Genomic DNA, 23,865 nt, shown 5'->3' on the forward strand with positions numbered 1-23,865 from the left:
CAAACTTGAGACTCGAGTTTTGAAATATAAGGTTCTACGTTATTTATAATAAGGGGTAAGCCTACATGGAGAAAAATCTAGTCAATGTAAATAGCCTATCATTTTTAGGAATGTAATTTAATTGGAAATAGCACTTTGCCCTGTATGCTATTGATCATTTAATTGATATCACACAATACATTGTAGGCGGACTTGATCTCCCGCGCTCAGCAGAGAATTGCACTCTGCTTGCATTTTGACTCAAAGTGATCTTGACTGAGAAAAGGTTGGTGACCAGTGTTGTCTACTGTGATCATTAATGATATATCAGGGCATTATGTTCTAGTCTATTAATTATAGGGGTACGGTTTATTATTATTGTAGGTCTATGTGAGTCGCATGTTAAAGAGTCATGGATTTACGTAGGCTTACAAGACTATTTGGTCTGTAATGCAAAATCACACGTTAGATGGTTTGTTGTGTGCGATCGATTAGAGTGGGTTATATGGTAGGCTTTGTTTAAATTATAATTTGAGTGGCCAAATTTTGGCTCAACTACATTTTTGCTGGCATGCCATCAACGGATTTCTACACCCCTGCCATAGCATCCTCTTTACAGACTGGTGTGTAAACAAAACATCTTTACATTTAATGTCTGTTATGAAAGTGGCTTCTCAGTTCTCTCTGCTTTAGGAGTGTACTAACTAGGGAAGTATCAGATAAGATCGAAGGGAAACGTTTCATATAAAATACACCCTTATCTGGACTGTCACTGTTTGTGTCTGCTATATGTAGGGGTATGCCCCTTATCATTCCTCCTCAGTGACATGTGAGCCCCTTTGAAATGCACCTACTGTACCTATTCAAATGGCTGCCTTGGTATTCTTCTGAATAAAATCTTCTTTGATCAATGTAGAGCAGGGTAAGGTGAAGAGAACAAGAGATTACTGTCACGGTTATTTATAGCTTGGCTCTGTCTTAAATCAGATATCTCCCTAGGCCTGTAATATGTTTGCAAATCTATTCAGATGTGTTTTGTATTCATGTCTTATGTGTACTCTACTGAAAACCGCAATAATACTGTACCTGCTATGTATTTGCAATAATGACCAGCCATTTTGGACTGCAAATAGCAGTCTTATTGCTGAGTGTCTGTGTGTTGTATCCCAGGCAAATATACAGGGTCTGAAGTGTGACAAGTGTAAGTTGGTGATGTTTGGCCTGAGCGCCAGGAACCCACTGGGCTGCAGTCAGTGTTACTGCTTCGGTATGACCAGCAACTGCACTGAGGCACAGGGCCTCATCCGCATGTGGGTAAGTCGAGTCATGAAGAAATGTGACAGAAATGTACACACAGCACACATGTACCGTGTGGGCACATGCATCCCCTATCACATGCAAGTCCACCCACTCACAGGCACAGACTGAGGTATGGTATTCGTACACAATCATACAGTTACTGTGTGTGCACTCAAATACATCACGCACACACACACGCGCGTGCACACACACATATTTTGAAATATGTGTACTGTGTGGCTCAGTTGGTAGAGAATGGTGCTTGCAACGCCAGGGTTGTGGGTTTGATTCCCAAGCGGGACCAGTACAAAAATGTATACACTCACTGCTGTAAGTCGCTCTGGATAAGAGCGTCTGCTAAATGAAAAAAATGTAATGATAAAACAACATTTCTTTTCAAGCAACAGTTTGTATTTATATTTACATGAGAGTGGTTCTCCTCCATTCTTCATTCCCGGCCAGGTATTTATTCCTCATCTTATTTTGTAATTTATGGGACGTAGAGAGAACCAGGGGGACCAGGCACAAACAGGAGGCTAGCCTGGTACCAGGGAGATATAGGGGGCTTGAAAGCAGGCAGAGTATGGGAGCTGCAGCTTCCATGTTTGTTTTAATAAGGATTTCCTGACAGAGCACCACAGACCTGATAACTCTCCGTCTGCTGTATCCATGGAGACCGTGGCTGAGGACATTGGCAGAGGGACCCTTCTTTCATATAAATGGAAACGACAAACAAATTAAATAAAGGTTGCCGTCCCAAAGTTAATCTAAGTTTGTTTGCTATAAGACTAAGAGTAAAAAGAGAGCCAGTTGAGAATCCTCTCCCTCATTTATTGGAAGGCAGGAGATTTTCTCTAAGTCAGTGAGTCGTGTGATTGCATGGTGAGGTGAGGGGCACAGCCCGGCCCCTCTGGAGCCTTTAGTGAGCCCTGCCCTGGATATTTAGATGGGAGTGGTAAGGAGAGAGTCTAAAAAAACACAATTTTGATCAAAACATTTATTTTTTACCCTTTAGTGTGTTTACTTGACTGTATTTATACTTGGGATATCGCTTTTCAACAGTAAATGTTCACAAATCGCTGGAAGACGTCTTTAAAACAGGGGCCTCAGAGGCATAGCCTACTGTACAGGAGTGGCTTCTTAAAGGTATTCATGCTCTATTTGCCCAGTGAAACATGTCTCTGGCCTCAGGATGTGAAATGCATTTTAATCTACAACTATATGAGAGGCTGAGTCCTGGTGTGGTACTGGAGAATAGAGTTGTCCAATGTCACAGAGGCTGTTTTTCTTTCAAAATACCCATAATCCACTTGCAACATAAGCACTTCAAATCCTTGGAAAAGACCTTCTCAAATACAACCCATTGTCTGTGTATTTTGTGTGACATTTATAAGTGATGCTGTTTGTTTGTTGTCTCTGTGTTGCTGCAGTTGTCCCTGAAACCAGAGCAGACCAAGCTGCCCCTAGTGGACAAAGACAACCAGCAGGAGACCACACGTGGAGTGACCTTCCAGCACCCAGAGATCATCGCTAACGCTGACCTGGTCACCCAGAAGTTGACCAAAACCTACTACTGGAGACTGCCTGAACAGTTCCAGGCGTCCATGGTGAGGGCACCCTCCTCTCAAAATGATTTAACAAGTTGATAAGAAGTGTACAATCGACCGCTGACATATACTGTATAATTGCTTGGGACTGATTCATGTGTTTGAATTGAGAACTGGTGAACATTGCTGCTTTAAAACACTATCCAACTTGAAATTATCAGGAGTTGACTATATTCTGTTCAGAGATGAGTGTTGTACTAACAAGTTACTTGGATGGTTTCTCCTCTTTAGATCACAGCCTACTGAAGCAAGCTGAAGTACGCCATCTACTTTAAGGGGGGTGACGAGACAGGCCGCACCTCCTACGAACCCCAGGTCATCATAAAGGGAGTGTCCAACAGAGACAAGGTGATGGTCCGCCACATGCAGGGACTGCAGATTGGACAACCCACCCGCTATGAAATCGACATGACAGAGGTAAGGACCTGGGATTACATGCTGGATCTCTTGTTGTCACAACTGTTTCCTAACCTCTTAAAATGCAGTTATTATCTATTTGACACTGAAACTTGCTTGTGTTGTTAAAACAATTGTGGGCCTTTGTGATGGATGCCATGCCAATGCATCTCTTGTCTTTATCCCAATAGCTTTTCAAAGCTAGATTTTAACCTCTAAAGATACAGTAATGATAAATTGACACTGAAGTGATGTTATGAACATGTTTTGTTTTTCAAAAAGAGTAGAAGTACGAAGACAAGAATGCCATGACACGCGAGGACTTCATGGACGTGCTGTTTTATGTTGACCACGTCCTCATTAAGAGTTCCCATGGGAACATGATGAGACATAGCAGGTGAGCTCTCCTCTTTGTCTCTGAACACATAATGGGCTAAACTGAGACAACCACTGATAGAGAGCTAAGGCATTCACTGTTTACTCTACACTCTTCATTTCAGTATCACTGTCAGCTTAATCATGTCGTGTTAACATGGATCACTCTCTGCCTTCAACACTGACCTGTTCAATCCATGTAATGAACTAGGGGCAATAGCATAATAGCATATTTCAAGCATAGAGAAGAGAATGCAGAATGTCCATGGAAAAGCTTTGGATTGTTGCCATTGGCTCACATGGCTGTCTCTCTCTCCCTTTCTCTTCCTTTCTCTCTCTCCATCTCTCTCTCCACTAAACCCAGGATCTCTGAGATTTCTATGGAGGTGGCAGAGGAGGGAAGGCCGTCCGTGGAGAGTGAGTGGGCTCACCAGATAGAGAAGTGTGACTGCCCCCTGGGCATCTCCGGCCTGTCCTGCGAGGCTAGCTAGCTAGCCACACCACCTGCTGTGTGTCTGTGTCTCCCATCAGACCATCAGCCCTGGCGACAGGGTCATCCATCAGATAGGGCTGTGTGTGTGTGTCTCCCATCAGACCATCAGCCATGGCGACAGGGTCATCCACCAGAGAGGGCTGTGTATGTGTGTCTCCCATCAGCCATAGTGACAGGGTCATCCACCAGAGAGGGCTGTGTGTGTGTCTCCCATCAGCTCATCAGCCATGGCGACAGGGTCATCCACCAGAGAGGGCTGTGTATGTGTGTCTCCCATCAGCCATAGCGACAGGGTCATCCACCAGAGAGGGCTGTGTGTGTGTCTCCCATCAGCTCATCAGCCATGGCGACAGGGTCATCCACCAGAGAGGGCTGTGTGTGTGTGCGTGCGTGCGTGTGTGCGCGCGCGCGTGCGTGTGTGTGGCTGTGAGTCACGGACCAATCAGAGCCACAGCCGTGGAGTCAGGCTGAAACACCTGTTAGAAACAGTTCACATCCTTCTCATCAAAACTGCTAGCTCTCCTCCTATTTCTCACACCTCTGTCCAGACACCTCGAATGCTCCCCCATTCTTTAGTGCGTCTCTACTCCACTCCTAATGAACTCTTGTTGTGTTACTACGACAACCTCCACAGCCCTCTCCATCCAGACCTGAGTGTTACTGATGTGTCTCCTACTGGATCCCTCATAAAGGCGGCTGTAAGAAAACCAGACAGATGGCAATAATTTGAAGCTGCCACATAGTTAATAAAGTTTTTTTAAACAGGCGTTTAACGTGTTTGCGGGGAACAGATGGTGCCTCAAATTGACCCGATTAATTCTCAGTGAGTATGTCTTGTTGGAGCTCCATAGGAGCCCGGGACTCCCACGAGCGCGCGCGGCGGGGGGGGTGTAACAGCCTAACCGGTAACCGTCTGTCTGTGTTTCGCCCATCGGCAGGAATGTGTGGCCGGGTTGTACCTTCTGTCTGCCCGCAGCGATGGCGCGGCCTCCAGAACGGACATCGGGAGCTGTGTGCAGTGCCAGTGCAACGGGCACAGTGAGGCCTGTGACCCGGAGACATCCATCTGCCAGGTAAGTGCTTTACAACGTCCCTGTGACCTGAGGAGGACGGTGCCGTTGGCAATAGTTGGCAGGCTGCCCTGGACTGCACCCATAAGAGTAGAGGATCTGCACATTTGTTCAGAAGCCAGCTGATAGGCTACATAGTCCAGTGGCACCAGGAAGTAGAATATAGTGTAGCGTCTGGAATAGATTTGACTGGTAAATACTAACAAGAATGTAGCGCTAGAGAGCAGTGCATGTCGTTTAATACAGAGCATAATGTGCCCTTCAGATATAAGGTCCTTTGGTCCTTTGGTCAAGATAAAACCAACCTTATTCTCTGCTTCCCAAATCATCCCCTAGAGCCTGTCCTGCTTCATGTTATAGGCTGGAACTGAAACTCAATCCCAGCTTTCATTTGCATTTGTGCTAATAACAATATAATTTGCATTTTACGGAGCCGGCAAATTGAAAATGTTAAATGGGTTTGTACAGCGTAATGTGGGTAATTGAGGTACACAGGAAGTTAATGAAAGTCTTTTGAATACCCCGGCTCAGTAGTTCGCAACTTCTGCTGACTGATTAGTGTTGCTGCTCTGAATTGGCAGTTTGGCACTTTTTCTCAGAGCAGAGCGGTGGATAGAGGAGAGGAAAGGAAAACGGCCCTGGGCTGACAGGGAGGGCCCCAAGCTCAGGCTCTGGAAGGGCCCTCACTTCAACACAACAGTTAAGACACATCCACACTCCACCCCGACAACCGCTGGGTTTAGTTTAGTTAGATTCTGAAGTTGTGAATTCATTTGAAGTGAATCATCCATCAGAGTGAATGGTTGTGAATGTGGATATGATATTAGTGTGTCTTCTCTACAGAACTGCCAGCACAACACAGAGGGGGACAGGTGTGAGCGCTGTGCCCCAGGATACTATGATGTAGTGAGGGGCAGACCCGGCGACTGCAAGCCCTGTGCCTGCTCCCTCACCAACCATGAGAACAAGTAAGTCACAGAGGCACAGTTGAAAAATAAAATAAAATAAAATCAGTTCTCATATGGAGCTCTCTTTCTCTTAGTTTCAGCCCTTCCTGTGTGATAGAGGGATTGAATGACTACCATTGTGCTGCCTGCCCTGAGGGCCATGTGGGAAAGTACTGTGAGAGGTAAGAACTCTCTACTGAACATACAAAATCCACAAGGATCTTTGTGAATCGTATTGTAACTGAACTCACCTCATACAGTGACCTGTAAAGTGTTGGTTCCATGTTTCATGAGCTGAAATAAAAGCTCCCAGAAATGTTCCACAAAATGCTTATTTCCTTCAAATGTTGTGCACGAATTTGTTAACATCCCTGTTGGTGAGCATTTTTCTCCATTGCCAAGATAATCCATCCACCTGACAGGTGTGGCATATCAAGAAGCAGATAGCATTACATAGGTGCACCTTGTGCTGGGGACAATAAAAAGCCACCAAAATGTGTAGTTTTGTCACACAACACAATGCCACAGATGTCTCAAGTTTTGAGGGAGCATGCAATTGGCATACAGGAATGTCCACCAGAGGTGATGCTAGAGAATTTAATGTTAATTTCTCTACCATAAGCCGCCTCCAACGTCGTTTTAGAGAATTTGGCAAAACATCCAAACAGCCTCACAACCGCAGTCCACATATATGGCGTTGTGTGGGCGAGCGGTTTGCTGATGTCAATGTTGTAAACAGAGTGCAATTTGAACGCACAGAGATACCGTGACGAGATCCTGAGGCCCATTGTGAGGTCAATTTTTTTTAAGGTATCTGTGACCAACAGATGCATATCTGTATTCCCAGTCATATGAAATCTATAGATTAGGGCCTAATTTATTTATTTAAGTTGACTGATTTCCTTATATGAACTATAGCTCAGTAAAATCGTTTAAATTGTTGCATGTTGCGTATCATTGTTTTATCATGTTTAGCTATGTCGTGACTTGACTTTCGTTAATCTGATGACTGTTATTTATGTAACAATATTTATGTAACAATTAACTCAATAGGATTTGGGGCACCACGGAAGAAGTTGTTTAACGAGTTACCATCTCCCGAATAAACTCGAAAAGATATATAAGTTATATATCGATAACAGTCACTTATTAATCATTACCTCATATCAGTCTCATTCTGAACAACGAATACTCCTTGGACCCGCAAGAACCCCAGCTTTACTTTTGATTCAGCACTACACAAAATGTTTTTAATTTAATTATTTACAAGCTAACTAAATAATAACACAGAATACACATACACACTTACATGAGACAAAGGTTCCTAGTGTACTGACAAGATATGACGGCTATTTACACAGCGATGGAGAATGGGGTGGTGAGAATAGAGAGATAGAGAAAAAGGGACATTTATCGTGGATACATTCTAGGACTGTCCTCACATTAATCATATACCTTGTACACAAACTGCCACCTGTTTGGAATAAGAAAATAATGAATGTATTTGCGCGTTGAATGCCGTTCGTTCGTCGTTTATCTCGGTCGGAACCAAGCCCTCTTGGAAAGTTGTTTCGGTGAGCCTTTCCTGTGGGCCACTTGTACAGTACACGCTCTGATTGTCCACCAGAGGTCACAATGTCCTTCTTAGTTGTCCAGTGTCCAATGGGCTGTTTCCTAAGAACAGCCGTACCAGTGATTGTCTGGAACAGCCGTACCAGTGATTGTCTGAGAGGGGAGTTTTCTTCTCCTCTTCCTTGGGTAGATAGTCAAAGTTCCAAACCACTTTACACACACATTTGCAGACTGGCGGTGTCCTGGTCTGGTAAGTTCATTTTCTTCACCTCGTGTTGAGAGTTTCAGAGTTTCTAACCATTTCAACATGTGGACCATGGTCTCACGTCTTTCTGGTCTAATATGTTACTTCTTAGCCGGCCCTTTTAACCTGTTGAGGACAAGGGGGTGCTGTTTTCACTTTTGGAGAAAATCGTATGATTTTTAAACGGCCTCGTACTCAATTCTTGCTCGTACAATATGCATATTATTATTACTATTGGATAGAAAACAGTCTCTAGTTTCTAAAAACGTTTGAATTATTTCTCTAAGTGAAACAGAACTCCTTTTACAGACCAGTTCCTAACCGGAAGTGAGATTTCCAAAAGCAAACTCTCTCTTCAGGAGCTTGTCTATAACAAGGGATGTCACTTTATGACTGTAGAAACACGCATACGCCTTCGCCTGGGGTCCATGCGGAAGTGAGACGAAAAAATCAAGTTGATTATCTTCCGACCAGGGATGCTGAACACAACGCTTGGACTGAGACGTGCGCACTTTTATTTATTCTTACCTGGGCGCGAAGTCTGACCTGTACTCGGCTCATTGAAGAACCTTTTTAAAGTGAATATGATCTCTGGCTTCGATTTTCTTTGATACATGTCACACATATCATCTAAAGTATGTTTTTTCAATATAGTTTAATTATATTATTGAAATTTATTCTGGACTTTAGACGTGATGCGACGCAAGAATTGGTTCAGGAACGAAGGCTAGCAATGCTAGCTAATGGTGCTTGCTAATTCTGAGGAAATCGTTCGTTATGGATCCAAATAAAGTCGGTTCTGAACAAAGGACCCTTGTGAGAACATTCTGATGGAAGATCCACAAAAGATAAGGACCCAATTTGGGATGCTTTTTCATATATATCTGTCGAACTCGTGCTATGCTACCGTCTTTGACTAGAAGCAATGCTGCTGTGGCCAAAGGGACGGCTCCATCCGTCTGACAGCCTCTTCTGACCTCACTCGGGTGTGGCTACTTAATGTGCAAAGGATATGATTAGAAGTTATCTCTTATGACTCCTAAAATCACATTCCTATCTTAACAGAAATATCTTCATAATGTTTCATATCCTATGCACAACGTATTGGATGGAAACGTGACATATAAAGGGGGTATTTCATTCCAAGTTAAGTATTTGGTACATGCAGTTTTTTAATAACATCACAAAAATGAAATGCAATAGACATTGTTTTCTACATCTCCCCACTGACCATTTCCCACATTCTTATTGAATAGAACTATTGTTTCATTATCCACTTTTTGAACGTTAGAGTTTTTGGGTGGCAAAAGTACAGTCTTCTGGAGACGAAGACATTCTTTGGTTGATACTAAGAGCAAGAGTTCTCCTGCTGCATAGAATTTACGACCAGTGTGTGAAGATGTCAAAACCCCCACAGTCCCCCCCCCCCCCCCCTTTGTGGGTGGGTGGGAGAGGTCTGGTGATTGTCCAGCTCATCTGCCAAGCTGATCTGACCCATTGTGATCCTCACGTGCAGTCATGACAGTTGTTTTGGGGGTTTCCTCCAAAGGTTTCCTTTGAGCCAAAGCCGAAGGGATCATGCCCAGGGGGCCAGGGTTCTGGCCTGGAAGCACGCTTTCCACTGTACTCACTTTCGGTACTGCAATTTAGATGAAGCCGAGGCCAAAAGGACAATCCCATAGATGGCCCCACAGAGAAGTACAATTTAAAAATTCCTAAAAAGACACTTTCGTTATCACCTTTGTGACAAAAATATTCATTGAATTATTCCAGTAATTGTCTTCAAGGCCGTTTTTTTGTCTGCCATGCTTTTGGATGACGTGACGATGTCATCACTGCTCGCGCTTGCTACAGTGCGCACTGAGCGCTAGTGCGCAGGCATTATCGGCTCTGTAAAGCAGATGGCAGCGACCACGAAACAGGGTATGTGAACGTGAGTAGATTACGTTAAAAAACAACGGGCGTCCATCTAGGAAGCAGTCTCCAGTTCTTTTATACCTCAATGATCATGCCTCATCTTTTGGAGGTGGATGCAGATTGTATGGTGCTCCACAACAACACTCTTGGACTGTAATTAAAGTCGATAATCGACATTGCTGCTCAGGAACTCCTTCCGTTTATCCAAATGTAATGGCAGGCCTCCCGAGTGTCACAACCGGCCGTGATTGGGAGACCCTAGGGCAGCGCACAATTGGCCCAGTGTCGTCCGGGTTAGGGGAGGGTTTGGCTGGGGGGGCTTTACTTGGCTCATCGCTCTCTTGTGGCGGGCAGGCGCCTGCAGGCTGACCTCGGTCGTCAGTTGAACGCTGTTTCCTCCGACACATTGGTGCGGCTGGCTTCCAGGTCAAGAGGGTGGGTGTTAAGAAGCACAGTTTGATGGGTCATGTTTCGGAGGACGCATGACTCGACCTTCGCCTACCCTTTGGGCAGTTGCAGCGATGAGTCAAGATTGAAATTGGTGAGAAAAATAAATAAATCATTTTTAATGGCAACATTTTCTGAACATTATATTATCGTAATTTGTCGTGAAGAGTTCATCGTCAAACGGCGGGAAATTAGCTAGCTAGGTAGGCCTCATTCCCTTCCTTGATTGGTGCGAGGCAAGCCGCAAAAAGTGTGCTGCTTGTTAGGGTGGCGGCGCAATAGCGGGTGAAAGTAGTCTTCTTCTTCTAGTGGATTTTTAAGTGTATTGATGCCTTTCACAGGTACTGTATGAGTGCAAGACACACTCAGATGAACAAAAATATATATTGGATGAAACCAAAAAAACTAAAACCCACCCTAAATTACATAATCAGCACCCACCCCTATCCCACTATCCATAATACAGATAGATCAGGTGGGATTAATCCTTCCTCGGGCCTGGGAGACCGGCACTTCTACTGGCAACATTTCCTGTAGGTTCACAGATATGCCTCGAACTTCCATAAAAATTTCAGCTGCTTTCACAACAATGCCGATTTTCTGTGGCCTGTGTTCTACTTGCACAGCACAATTCACAACCATCGTGATGAAGCCAGGAACCTAGATTTGTCAAAGCACATTTTCTGGGGACCACAAGTTGTAATGGGAACATTCACTGTTGCCGTTGGTCCTTCTGTAACAGCGGCGGGGAGAGCATTCCCTCCCAGTCCACCCCAACCTTTTTCACTGCACTGCATACCTAATGTAAAACCCTGTCCTATTCTGACTTTAGTTACCTGTATCTGTTTCACTTTTACCGGGCACTCTGAAGACCTGGCTTCATGATTACCTTTGGAGTTACTACACTGACTGGGTTTGTCCTCCAGGCATGTCTCCACGAAATGAAAAGCCTCACATCGGGCACATCTAGGCTGCTCCTTCCTACGAACTGATGCTACATGACCAAATATCTGGCAGCAAAATCCCTGCAACACAGTAGGCATGAATGCTTTAACTGGGTAGATAACATATCATAACATTGCCCGAGAAGGGAGAAACTCCAAATCAAAACATCATACGTGTCAAACAACCCCATGATTTACTTTTTTTCCCCTCAACCGTACTTCAATCAACAAAGAATCATCGTGGACAGGTCTTCCCACTTTTCAGACACCGATCCTTAATTTAATACTTCATCCTCATTCTCTTCAACTCCTTCAAACTCCGTGTTAATCCCTCCATGGTCACTATTAACAAGAGGAAAAAAGTACTCAGCATCAGTCGTTTTTTAAATATTTGCGAGGACCACGTTTAAATTTGGAAGACTATATTCGAGAGATGCAGGTTTGAGCTTGCTTGGCGCCATTCTTCCTCCACTTTAGGATTCTCAACCTGGGGTGTATTCATTAGTCGGATTCCGTAGCAAAACATTTCATCTGATGCAAAAAATAACCCGTATACCGTTTACTCTAGGAAGCAAACGGAACAGAATAGGGAGGGACCTATTCGTCCAATAGAAACTCTAGTTTTTGTTACAAAATGTTTTCTTTTTGGAGTAATCCGACTAATGAATACGACCCTGGAAAAGAGACACAGGAAATTCGACATTTCGATAGCATTGCAAAAATAAGATTGCGGTGGATCTGGAGAAAAGGAAAGATGAAAGATACTTTTAACCAACTCCTCCTTCCATCTGTGGAAAGCCCTTGTAAATACCCTGATCATTTGCCACTGGAGAAGGCCAAAACATGGCAGACAAAACATTATACCCCAACTGCATGCGAAGGAGCTCCAATCCACAAAGTAAACAAAGATGGCAGCCACACTATTTCTGTAAAAAAATAAGATGAAGTAAAGAACACTGTCAAACCTTCATTTGTAAAAAAAGAAGTAGCAGCCTTGTTTCACTAAACATTGTTTGCTCTTTAATTACTGTAATTTGTTTGAGACTGCATGTCAGATGATTCAAGTGAAACTGATTGGCCTCATGTTGTCTTACCTTTGAGGATGGTAACAGGAATTGGACTGGTGTGTGATCTTGTGCATGTATTTCATGCAGCGTGTGCATTTGACTGTTTTATCACAAACTCTCACACTCGCAGGATGTGTGCCCTCTTTCTGTGTGGATTGTCAGGCCTTCCTCTGTAACAGCGGGTCTGTAAAAAACATGTTCATTTCTTCAGGAGAAACTGGAAGGACATGACAAGTCTACACATGGTTTGTTTTGTGTGTGTGTGTGTGTGTGTACTGTGCCCGCAAGTGTGTGTTTTGCTTTCCTATTGCTTGTGGCATGTTGAACACTCATAATGGGTTGCCAAAAGCCGTTTCACACTCTATGTTAAATTTCACGCTCGAGATCCCTTCACCCGGTGCCGCTCCTGTTTAATCTCAAACCAGCAAAAAAAACTCCAGGATTCTCCAAAGCCTAAAGAGTAGAGGACCAAGGACGGCTATCTTGAAGTGTTTTCAAAGAGCGATTGTGTCTTTTGAGGGAGCACTGGTGTGTGTGGGGGAATGGTATGAAATTAAACTAAACAAGGTGAAGGAGGAAGAAGCTGGGGCTCAACCCGTTCCACCATGTCCCTCACATTGAAAAGCACTTCTCTCAGGCTGTGGCCCCTCCTAGGGTGGCAACACAGTCGCCCTTGTAAATACAGTAATGCCCCCCTGGTAGAGATGTTGCCAGGCAACAAGCTACCATTAGCACCCCCATGCCCTTGGGGTTGACCCCTTGACCCCCAGTAGGGTGGTGTGATGTGTGTGTGTGTGTGTGTGTGTGTGTGTGTGTGTGTGTGTGTGTGTGTGTGTGTGTGTGTGTGTGTGTGTGGTGTGTGGTGTGTGTGGTTGGTGTGTGTGTGGACGTGTTTAACATATTCTTGTGGGGACCAGAAGTCCCTACAAGAATAGATAACAAAGTAAAAAATAGACACTGGGGACATTTTGTTAGTCCCCACAAGGTCAAATGCTATTTCTAGGGGTTTAGGTTAAGGTTAGAATAGTGTTAGGGTTAGAATTAAGTAAATATTAAGGTTAGGAGCTAGGTTAGTTGTAGGGTTTAGGGTTAGGAGTTTGTAGGGTTAGGATAAGTTAGGTTTTGGTTAGGGTTAGGGTTAGGGTAGGTTGAGGTTAGGGTTAGGGTAAGAGTACGGTTAGGGTTAGGTTTAGGTTAGGGTTAGGGAAATAGGATTAAATGGGACTGAATTGTATGTCCCCACAAGGTTAGCTGATACAAGACTGTGTGGTGTGGTGTGTGTGTGTGTGTGTGTGTGTGTGTGTTGTGTGTGTGTGTGTGTGTGTGTGTGTGTGGTGTTGTGTGTTGTGTGTGGTGTTGTGTGTTGTGTGTGTGTGTGTGTGTGGTGTGTGTGTGTGTGTTTATAGCATGCGATGACGACTGTTCTGGGCTTCCTCATTAGTGTATTGCAAAGATTGCATCAAATCATCACCAGTATCAACCTCACCACCCCTCTACCACTGCCATACAAAGTCCTCTACCAGTTGAGAACATGACAGAGTAACTCAAGGTGAATAGAAGGCTCCCAAACACTTCCTTAGTGTTCTCCCAAAGAGAGTACTACATTATTTCTATATAAAACAATTATATGATTATTAGATTTTAAAGATAAAGATTCTAAGCTGATATTTTTTAAAAATTACTTGGATTTTGCTAAGATGAACAGAATCAGTTGTGATTAAGTTACCCACCTGGACAAGGGTGCTGGGTTATATCTCTCAGCTGTTTAGTGTCTCTGTGGGAGATGTAGACCCGTAACACACCGCGGCTTCAAAACATCCTCAATCCCTCCAGACGACGCCATAGCTCCACTCCATTTAGCCACCTACTCCCTCTCCTGCAAGACCAAAGACACAATCACCACAGTCTCTGTAACAGTAATATATTACACACACAGCAGCCTTTAAACGTATTGATAACAAGCGCGTTTTTTGATAACAAGAGTGAATTTCCCCAATCCTCGGAAAGCAGAGGAGATGGAACTGAGATATAAGACACAACAAAGATCCAGATTATTACTAAAGGGCATCCTGAGGGGCCAATGAAGACATCACTTGATTGCTCCCCTCTTGTGGAAAGCCAGATCATTGGCTCAGGCTGGCTTTTAGAGTCCTGAAGTTAGATGCCCTTTTGCAGTCGCTGGAAGGACATGAAGGACATGCTCTGCTGCTTGTAAGTCTGTGAGGAGATATATGGCAGGGGGACCACTGGCATAACACTGATGAATTGGGCTGGGGTGCAAGTTAAATACAGGGAATCAAGGGTCTGCTCACACACACCTCGCCTGCCAGACCTGTGGTGATTTAATGGTAGATGACCTTTCGGCACAGTGCCCCACTCTGACTCTCTCCCCTCTGCGTGTGTATGTGTGTGTCTCCCCCACAGCACATGCTCTCGCCACAGAATTCGCTGGAGAGGCGCCTGCAGCTGGCTGGCAGTAACCTAGGCAGCCTGGTGACAACCTACTGGTCAAATAGCCCTTGCACAGCCTGGAGGTGTGTTTTGGGTTATTGTTCTGTTAAAAAACAAATGATAGTCCCAATAAGCGCAAACCAGATAGGATGGCGTATCGCTGCAGAATGCTGTGGTAGCCATGCTGGTTAAGTGTGCCTTGAATTTTAAATAAATCACTGACAGTGTCACCAGCAAAGCACCCCCACATCATCACACCTCCTCCTCCGTGCTTCACGGTGGGAACCACACATGCAGAGATCATTCGTTCACCTACACCGCATCTCACAAAGACACGGCGGTTGGAACCAAAAATCTAAAATTTGGACTCATCAGACCAAAGAACAGATTTCCACCGGTCTAATGTCCATTAGTTGTGTTTCTTGGCCCAAGCAAGTCTCTTCTTATTGGTGTCCTTTAGTAGTGGTTTCTTTACAGCAATTCGACCATGAAGGCCTGATTCACGCAATCTCCTCTGAACAGTTGATTTTGAGATGTGTCTTTTACTTGAACTCTATGAAGCATTTATTTTTTTGGGCATCAATCTGAGGTGCAGTTAACTCTAATGAACCTATCCTCTGCAGGTAACTCTGGGTCTTCCTTTCCTGTGGCGGTCCTCATGAGAGCCAGTATCATCATGGCGCTTGAGGGTTTTGCGACTGCATTTGAAGAAACTTTCAAAGTTCTTGGAATGTTCCGTATTTACTGACCTTCATGTCTTAAATAATGGACTGTCGTTTCTCTTTGCTTTCTTTGAGCTGTTCTTGCCATAATATGGACTTGTTTTTTTTACCAAATAGAGCTATCTTCTGTATATCACCCCTACCTTGTCACAACACAACTGAGTGGCTCAAACACATCAAGAAGGAAAGAAATTCCACAAATTAACTTTTAACAAGGCACACCTGTTAATTGAAATGCATTCCAGGTGACTACCTCATAAAGCTGGTTGAGAGAATGCCAAGAGTGTGCAAAGCTGTCATCAAGGCAAAGGGTGGCTACTTTGATGAATTTCATATATAAAATATATTTTGATTTGTTTAACACTTTGTTGGTTACTACATGATTCTATATGTGTTATTTCATAGTTTTGAAGTCTGCACTATTATTCTACAAGGTAGAAAATAGTAAAAATAAAGAAAAACCCTGGAATGAGTAGGTGTGTCCAAACTTTTGACTGGTACTGTAGAATGTTCTGTTGCAGAAAGATCTTTGGATAAAGCTCTGTTACCAAAACAACCCACTGTCCATAAGACATCTCTACTTCTCATTTCTCTGACAAGAAAACACATTCTGACATTGATATTTAATCAAGACCAGTCTGTTAGGTTGTTTGATTTAGTCCTAGTCTGTTACGTAAGCACAGCTAGTCCATTTTGTGATTCACTCATTCTATAGTCCTGACCTTGTTGTTTTGTTCCTCGCTGCAAAACAAAGATTTATCTTTTCTTTTGAAGCCTTGGTTATTGTAAGAAATCCATATATTTTCATTGACATTGGTTCTTTGTGTATGTCCTAGGTTGTCTCTTTTGATTCGAACACACAGTCAGGAACAGTACTTAGCTATTGACCTTGATATAGCATTTATGAATGGTCTAAATCAACTCTGACTGCTAGTTATGAACTAGATTTTTTGGACCAGTCACTTTGAGGCTGTCCCTTAGACCATTGGGGGCCACAGGATTCCGGATTGGAAACATGCAGTTAACACACTAGGCACAATTTCAAATAAAATAAAATCAAGTTGTAATAGTCACATGCGCCGAATACAACAGGCGAGCAAACAGACGACGATGCTGAGAGAATCCACAAAAGAGCCAAAGACCTGGAACTATTCGTCAAGAACAACCTACTGGCTGCAGAAGGTACAGTACATTTGTCTACATTCATATAAGATAAGATTCTCCCATAAACTAGTACATCTAAATGACATTCCTGCTGTAATGCTGCAGAGCACTGATTGAGTGTCATAAAGGCCAGAGCGTCAGGATGTTGTGGAAATCAGTGTCTGGGCTCAGTGCTGTGTCCTCTGCTCTGTGATTAGACGCCATTGTTTTGTAACATTTTATACTGGGTTGAAATTGGAAGATGATTCTGTTAATAAAGGGCCTGGTCGGTGTAGAGCGCTGAAGCGGTGTTGCCATGTAAAGGCCTAATTAATAAGGATGGAGGATGGGGTCTGGAGAAGGCGGTATAATCAGTTGTGGGCTGGCACGTTGTGGCTTCTCACCGTGGGTGACATGATTAGTGTCAGCAGGGAACCTTTCTCCCATAGCCTCGCCAACATGGACCATCCCTGCTACAGTTGAAGTCAGAAGTTTACATACACCTTAGCCAAATACATTTAAACTCAGTTTTTCACAATTCCTGACATTTAATCCTAGTAAAAATGCCCTGTCTTAGGTCAGTTAGGATCACCACTTTATTTTAAGAATATGAAATGTCAAAATAATAGCAGAGAGAATGATTTATTTCAGCTTTGATTTCTTTCACCACATTCCCAGTGGGTCAGAAGTTTACATACACTCAATTAGTATTTGGTAGNAAGAAGGAAAGAAATTCCACAAATTAACTTTTAACAAGGCACACCTGTTAATTGAAATGCATTCCAGGTGACTACCTCATAAAGCTGGTTGAGAGAATGCCAAGAGTGTGCAAAGCTGTCATCAAGGCAAAGGGTGGCTACTTTGATGAATTTCATATATAAAATATATTTTGATTTGTTTAACACTTTGTTGGTTACTACATGATTCTATATGTGTTATTTCATAGTTTTGAAGTCTGCACTATTATTCTACAAGGTAGAAAATAGTAAAAATAAAGAAAAACCCTGGAATGAGTAGGTGTGTCCAAACTTTTGACTGGTACTGTAGAATGTTCTGTTGCAGAAAGATCTTTGGATAAAGCTCTGTTACCAAAACAACCCACTGTCCATAAGACATCTCTACTTCTCATTTCTCTGACAAGAAAACACATTCTGACATTGATATTTAATCAAGACCAGTCTGTTAGGTTGTTTGATTTAGTCCTAGTCTGTTACGTAAGCACAGCTAGTCCATTTTGTGATTCACTCATTCTATAGTCCTGACCTTGTTGTTTTGTTCCTCGCTGCAAAACAAAGATTTATCTTTTCTTTTGAAGCCTTGGTTATTGTAAGAAATCCATATATTTTCATTGACATTGGTTCTTTGTGTATGTCCTAGGTTGTCTCTTTTGATTCGAACACACAGTCAGGAACAGTACTTAGCTATTGACCTTGATATAGCATTTATGAATGGTCTAAATCAACTCTGACTGCTAGTTATGAACTAGATTTTTTGGACCAGTCACTTTGAGGCTGTCCCTTAGACCATTGGGGGCCACAGGATTCCGGATTGGAAACATGCAGTTAACACACTAGGCACAATTTCAAATAAAATAAAATCAAGTTGTAATAGTCACATGCGCCGAATACAACAGGCGAGCAAACAGACGACGATGCTGAGAGAATCCACAAAAGAGCCAAAGACCTGGAACTATTCGTCAAGAACAACCTACTGGCTGCAGAAGGTACAGTACATTTGTCTACATTCATATAAGATAAGATTCTCCCATAAACTAGTACATCTAAATGACATTCCTGCTGTAATGCTGCAGAGCACTGATTGAGTGTCATAAAGGCCAGAGCGTCAGGATGTTGTGGAAATCAGTGTCTGGGCTCAGTGCTGTGTCCTCTGCTCTGTGATTAGACGCCATTGTTTTGTAACATTTTATACTGGGTTGAAATTGGAAGATGATTCTGTTAATAAAGGGCCTGGTCGGTGTAGAGCGCTGAAGCGGTGTTGCCATGTAAAGGCCTAATTAATAAGGATGGAGGATGGGGTCTGGAGAAGGCGGTATAATCAGTTGTGGGCTGGCACGTTGTGGCTTCTCACCGTGGGTGACATGATTAGTGTCAGCAGGGAACCTTTCTCCCATAGCCTCGCCAACATGGACCATCCCTGCTACAGTTGAAGTCAGAAGTTTACATACACCTTAGCCAAATACATTTAAACTCAGTTTTTCACAATTCCTGACATTTAATCCTAGTAAAAATGCCCTGTCTTAGGTCAGTTAGGATCACCACTTTATTTTAAGAATATGAAATGTCAAAATAATAGCAGAGAGAATGATTTATTTCAGCTTTGATTTCTTTCACCACATTCCCAGTGGGTCAGAAGTTTACATACACTCAATTAGTATTTGGTAGCATTGCCATTAAATTATTTAACTTGGGTCAAACGTTTTGGTTAGCCTCCCACAAGCTTCCCACAATAAGTTGGGTGAATTTTGGCCCATTCCTCCTGACAGAGCTGGTGTAACTGAGTCAGATTTGTAGGCCTCCTTGCTTGCACACGCTTTTTCAGTTCTGCCCACAAATGATCTATAGGATTGAGGTCAGGGCTTTGTGATGGCCACTCCAATACCTTGACTTTGTTGTCCTTAAGCCATTTTGCCACAACTTTGGGTGTATGCTTGGGGTCATTGACCATTTGGAAGACCCATTTGCGACCAAACTTTAACTTCGTGACTGATGTCTTGAGATGTTGCTTCAATATATCCACATCATTTTCATTCCTCATTATGCCATCTATTTTGTGAAGTGCACCAGTCCCTCCTGCAGCAAAGCACCCCCACAACATGATAATGCCACCCGCGTGCTTCACGGTAGGGATGGTGTTCTTCGGCTTGCAAGCATCCCCCCTTTTCCTCCAAACATAACGATGGTCGTTATGGCCAAACAGCTCTATTTTTGTTTCATCAGACCAAAGAAAATGTCTCCAAAAAGTACAATCTTTGTCCCCATGTGCAGTTGCAAACCGTAGTCTGGCTTTTTTATGGCGGTTTTGGAGCAGTGGCTGCTTCCTTGCTGAGCGGCCTTTCAGGTTATGTCGGTATAGGATTTGTTTTACTGTGAATATAGATACTTTTGTACCTGTTTCCTCCAGCATCTTCACAAGGTCCTTTGCTGTTGTTCTGGGATTGATTTGCACTTTTCACATCAAAGTACGTTCATCTCTAGGAGACAGAACGCGTCTCCTTTTTGAGCGGTATGACGGCTGGTGGTCACATGGTGTTCATAGTTGCGTACAATCGTTTGTAGAGATGAACATGGTACCTTCAGGCATTTGGAAATTTCTCCCAAGGATGAACCAGACTTGTGGAGGTCTACAAGTTTTTTTCTGGGGTCTTGGCTGATTTCTTTTGATTTTCCCATGATGTCAAGCCAAGAGGCACTGAGTTTGAAGGTAGGCCTTGAAATACATCCACAGGTTGACTCCAATTGACTCAAATGTTGTCAATTAGCCTATCAGAAGCTTCTAAAGCCATGGCATCGTTTTCTGGAATTTTCCAAGCTGTTTAAAACCACAGTCAACTTAGTGTATGTAAACTTCTGACCCACTGGAATTGTGATACAGTGAATTGTAAGTGAAATAATCTGTCTGTAAACAATTGTTGGAAAAATGACTTGTGTCATGCACAAAGTAGATGTCCTAACCGACATACCAAATCTATAGTTTGTTAACAGGAAATGTGTGGAGTGGTTGAAAAACGAGTTTTAATGACTCCAACCTAAGTGTATGTAAACTTCCGACGTCAACTGTACATGCAGGTGGGACTGGCACTGCCAGAAACATACGGCACAGACACGCGCATGCGAAGATACACAGACACACATGCGCACACATTCAAAGGAATGCACACAAAAACCACATGCACACACAAACACACACACTGTCAAAGGAACGCAAACACACACACAAACTTTCACTGAACCTCAAACACAGTCTCTAATCCATTAGAGGATTGGATTGGTTTAAATGGGCTATTTACATGTCTACTGACTGTAGGCAATGACTGACTTCAGTGATGCCATCCTCGTTTACATAAAAATAGTATTTTCTGAAAGATTTCCAAAAAAGAACACACTCAAAGTGGGATGCACAGAGCATGTCTCCCTTGACTTCCTCACAGAGCATGTCTCCCTTGACTTCCTCACAGAGCATGTCTCCGAGAGAGAAGGAGATAGAGAGACAGAGTGAGAGGGGAAAGAAGAGAGAAGCGAGAGAGGAGGGGGAGAGAGAGAGGGGGGGAGAGAGTAGAGAGAGAGAGAGAGAGAGAGAGAGAGAGAGAAGAGGAGAGAGAGAGAGAGAGAGAGAGAGAGAGAGAGAGAGAGAGAGAGAGAGAGAGAGAGAGAGAGAAGAGAGAGAAGAGAGAGAGAGAGAGAGAAGAGAGAGAGAGAGAGAAGAGAGAGAGAGAGAGAGAGAGAGAGAGAGAGAGAGAGAGGAGAGAGAGAGAGAGAGAGAAGAGAGAGAGAGAAGAGAGAGAGAGAGAGAGGGATCTGAGAGGGCTGTGCATCTGTTTGCTATGCTGCTAACGTAAAAAAGAACATGCCGAATCCACACTGGCCTCTAAACCACCCAAGGGCCAGTTAGTTAGTACAGGAAGTGTGTATTACTACACTACACTAGACGCCATCATCAGCAAAGTGCTCATCTTCGTATGCGTGTTATTTGCATGCAGCCAAGCCTTTGTATGTGTGTTCGTAGAGCACAGAGGGATGAGCTACAGAAGCAGCTAGCGAGCGCCCAGATTAGATGAGTTGCTCAAGGCAAGGCAGAACAAAGTGGATCACAACAAAAGCACTTTTTACTTTCCATTCAATGGCGATGGAGGCTTCTTATAAGTTGATTAAAAAGACATTCAAATTCTGCTTGGCAGACCAATGTACTGTAATCAAATGAATGTGGTCTTTGAAATCTAAACCCAATCAGTTCAAAGGAAACGGAGAGAGAAGTTGCTCCAATTGGGTCTAATTTGAATATAAAATATCAAATTGAAAATGATGCTTAATTGGATGCATTCCTTACATTCCTGAACAGTTTCAAACGTAAAAACACTTAATGTGATTACAGAGACAAAATATATACCTATTAAGAGACCCCGGCGCGAATAATTACATAGCATGTTTCAAAGGCAATTAAACACTTAAATGTTTGTTGGATTGCATAATCAGATTGTCCTCTTTACGAAGACATCAGCATGAAAAAACAGTCCAATCTCCTCCTTAATGCTTTTACAAGAAACTCTATGTGATCATAGAATCTCTGTGAGGAAGTCAAGGGACACATGCCTGTGAGGAAGTCAAGGGAGAATGCTCTGTGAGGAAGTCAAGGAGACATGCTCTGTGAGGAAGTCAAGGGAGACATGCTCTGTGAGGAAGTCAAGGAGACATGCTCTGTGAGGAAGTCAAGGGAGACATGCTCTGTGAGGAAGTCAAGGGAGACATGCTCTGTGAGGAAGTCAAGGGAGCATGCTCTGTGAGGAATCAAGGAGACATGCTCTGTGAGGAAGTCAAGGGAGACATGCTCTGTGAGGAAGTCAAGGGAGACATGCTCTGTGAGGAAGTCAAGGGAGACATGCTCTGTGAGGAAGTCAAGGGAGACATGCTCTGTGAGGAAGTTCAAGGAGACATGCTCTGTGAGGAAGTCAAGGGAGACATGCTTCTGTGAGGAAGTCAAGGAAGACTGCTCTTGTGAGGAAGTCAAGGAGACATGCTCTGTGAGGAAGTCCAAGGGAGACATGCTCTGTGAGGAAAGTCAAGGAGGACCATGCTCTGGTGAGGAAGTCAAGGGAGACATGCTCTGTGAGGAAGTCAAGGAGACATGCTCTGTGAGGAAGTCAAGGGAGACATGCTCTGTGAAGGAAGTCAAGGAGACATGCTCTGTGAGGAAGTCAAGGGAGACATGCTCTGTGAGGAAGTCAAGGAGACATGCTCTGTGAGGAAGTCAAGGGAAACAATGCTCTGTGAGGAAGTCAAGGGAGACATGCTCTGTGAGGAAGTCAAGAGAGACATGCTCTGTGAGGAAGTCAAGGGAGACATGCTCTGTGAGGAAGTCAGGGAGACATGCTCTGTGAGGAAGTCAAGGGAGACATGCTCTTGAGGAAGTCAAGGGAGACATGCTCTGTGAGGAAGTCAAGGAGACACTGCTCTGTGAGGAAGTCAAGAGAACATGCTCTGTGAGGAAGTCAAGGAGACATGCTCTGTGAGGAAGTCAAGGACTGCTCTGTGACGGAAGCTCAGAGACATAGCTCATGTGAGACATCACGCCTAGAACGAACAACATCCTGCTCCTGTGAGGAAGTCAATGCTGAGGAATGTCAACTGCTCTAGTGAGGAAGTCAAGGAGACATGCTCTGTGAGAGTTCAAGGAGACATGCTCTGTGAGGAAGTCAGAGGGTTTAGACATGCCTCTGTGAGGAAGTCAAGGAGACATGCCTGCTGTCGGAGGAACATTGACCAAGGAGACATGTCTCTCACATGCCATCGATGGTGAGCGAATGTAAAGTCAGGAGACACCTGGCTCTGTGAGGAAGTCAAGGGAGACATGCTCTGTGAGGAAGTCAAGGGAGACATGCTCTTGTGAGGAAAGTCAAGGGAATGCAATGCTCTGTGAGGAAGTCAAGGAGACATGCTCTCTGTGAGAAGGTTCAATGCGACGAAGCCATGCCTCTGTGAGTGAAGTCAAGGGAGACATCTGCTCCCCTGGCAGCGGATATGGTAGGAACACTTTTACCTCCCGGAAGGAGACCATAGCTGTCTCCTGTCGAGGAAGTTCAAAGGGAGACAATGCTTTGTCCGATGCGATTCAATACACGGACGACAATGCTCTCCTGTCTGACGTTAAGTTCAAGGGAGAGACAAACTGCTCTTTGAGTGAAGTCCAATGGAGAATGCTTTTCTGGCCTTCGAGATGTCAAGTCAAAAAAGGGAGAGACCTGCTACTGTTCGTCCCTTTGTAGGACGTTACACGTTCACAAAGGAGGGGACCATGCTCATCGTCTCCTGTGCAGGTATACGAAAGCTTTTTTTGATTCGTACAGCAGAGCGGATGTCTACCTTGACTGGAGTCCCTACCAACTGATCGTATGAGGAAGCAGAACGATGTCTCCCTTGACTTTCCTACTACGAAAGCGATCTCCTTGACTTTTCAACCC

The 23,865-nt window shown here is 43.8% G+C and overlaps 1 pseudogene; it reads left to right on the forward strand.

Annotated features, from left to right (window-relative positions):
- Positions 1 to 23,865, forward strand: part of LOC111954087 (laminin subunit alpha-2-like) — a 153,995-nt pseudogene that overhangs the window by 94,221 nt on the left and 35,909 nt on the right.

Source organism: Salvelinus sp. IW2-2015, linkage group LG28 (assembly GCF_002910315.2).
Source record: "Salvelinus sp. IW2-2015 linkage group LG28, ASM291031v2, whole genome shotgun sequence".
Lineage (NCBI taxonomy): Eukaryota > Metazoa > Chordata > Actinopteri > Salmoniformes > Salmonidae > Salvelinus > Salvelinus sp. IW2-2015.